Source organism: Echinops telfairi, unplaced genomic scaffold (assembly GCF_000313985.2).
Source record: "Echinops telfairi isolate 266 unplaced genomic scaffold, ASM31398v2 ScPeMD7_655;HRSCAF=1070, whole genome shotgun sequence".
Taxonomy (NCBI): domain Eukaryota; kingdom Metazoa; phylum Chordata; class Mammalia; order Afrosoricida; family Tenrecidae; genus Echinops; species Echinops telfairi.
This window is the reverse complement of record NW_022104553.1, coordinates 17,348,273-17,350,219: the sequence shown is the minus strand read 5'-3', so window position 1 is coordinate 17,350,219 and position 1,947 is coordinate 17,348,273. Positions and strand designations below refer to the sequence as shown.

General features: G+C 57.2%; 1 pseudogene; it reads left to right on the top strand.

Annotated features, from left to right (window-relative positions):
- The first annotated feature begins 558 nt into the window (after window positions 1-558).
- LOC115870388 lies at window positions 559-625 on the top strand (annotated as a pseudogene).
- The last annotated feature ends 1,322 nt before the right edge of the window (window positions 626-1,947 follow it).

Below are 1,947 nucleotides of genomic sequence, written 5' to 3'. Positions count from 1 at the left end.
TAGCCGTTGAATAGATAGATTAACAGATGTGCAAGGGTGTTCATCTGTCTTACGGACCCTCCACGCTCAGCCGCCTAGGTCCTGGTTGCCTCACGCCGATTCCTCTCTCCTAGAGAGCTCCCCCTCCCCCAGGGCTGAGCAGAACTGCCCCCCACAGTTCCCCGGGGTTGCCATCTCTGAGGGCAAAGAGACGCAGCATAGCTTGGTGGTTAAACGCTGGACAGGTCGCCCAAAGAAAGGTCAGCCATTTGAACCCCGCCGCTGCTCTGTGTCAGGAAAACGAGGCCGTCTGCCCGCATAAAGATTCACAGCGACCCTATAGGACAGCATAGGACCGCCGCCCCTGGGGGGTTCCCAGACTGTAACTCTTCAGGGGAGTAGATAGTCTCCTCTTTCTCCCGCAGGGAGACTTGTGAATGCAGAATCCCTGCCATGGGCCAGCTTTGCTCTGTCCTGCAGAGTCACCACGAGGGACATCCCAAGGTCAGCAGTTCCAAACCGCCAGCCGCTTGCAGGGCGAGAGACGGAGCTTTCTACTCCTGTAAAGAGGTTCAGCTTCGGTGTGACAGCGCTTTTAGAATTTGTCTAGCAGGATTTCCGGTTTTCTCCAAAAGACAATTCCCACACACACACAAAAAAGGGGGGGGGAGGTAAGAGTTAGTCTCAGAAACTCAGCCCTCTTAGAATTTGTCGAGCACAGTGGTTCTCAGCCTGCCTCATGCTGCGACCCTTTCATACAGTTCCTCATGTAGTGGTGACATACCCCACCCCCAACCATAACATTATTTTCATTGCTACTTCATCACTGTCATTTTGCTACTGAGATGAATCGGGCGACCCCTGTGAAAGGGTCATTCGACCCCCAAAGGGGTGGAGACTCACGGGTTGAGAACCGCTGGTCTAGAAGGATTCTTGTTCTTCTCTGGAAGACACCACACACACACACAAAGAAAATAAATACATAAAGAAGTGAGTTCCAGTCTTGGACACTGCCCCCCCACCCCTGCCCTGGGGAAGTTCTACCCTGTCCTGTAGGGTCACTGTGAGTCAGAAATTACTCGATGGCAGGGAGTTGACAAGAGTCACCAGGAGCCCTGGTGGCCTGGTGGGTGACAGGTGGCCTTGCTAACCTTAGGGTCAGCAGTTCAAAAGCACCAGCCGCTTTCTCCTGCAAGGTGTTCTAGCCTGGGAAACGCACAGGGGCGGCTGGACCCTGCCCTATGGGGTCCCTGTGAGTCCTAACGGGTGATGACAGGGAGTTTGTGTCTTTGTTTCAGGCTGGTGCGCGGGGTCACTGTGAGCCGGAATCAGCCAGAAGGCACGGGGTTGGCTCACATTGCATGGAATGCAATCTTCACAGACGCAGATTATCAGGTGAGTTTGAACTGCCAACTCTCAGCCCAGCACTTACGGCAACCATTGTGCCAACACGGCAGCGCCCCTGGAAGCCACAGTCGAAAACCCTCTGCAGAAGTTCTGCCCCGAGGACCAAGGGGACATAGTTTGGGGACAGAGGTAGACCAGGACAGGAAGGCCCAGGTGAACTCTTAGGGGATAGGCCCAGTCCAGCCTTGCCCTCCGCCCTGGCCCTGGAAGGCCCCGGGTTGGGCTGTGCAGGGGTGGCCGCTCCGCTGGTATTTGGGGAACCCGGCTCTGCGGTCTGGAGAGAGGGCGGGGCCCTCTTGGCGGCCAGTGAAGGAGGAAAGAGGGCCTGTCCAGCAGGACAACCAGGGAGCCAGGGCGGTGGCAGCGTTGATTTCGGGCTCTGAGGCCCCTGTGACTCCAGACACCTGACACTCGGGGCAAGGCTGGGCCTGCACACCTCCTCATACCTGCTGCCCTCAAAAGAGGGTGTCCTGAGCCCCAGCCCTCCTCCCTCAGACCAGGAGTCCTGACCCCCAGCCCTCCTCCCTCAGACCAGGAGTCCTGACCCTGAGCTCTCCTCCC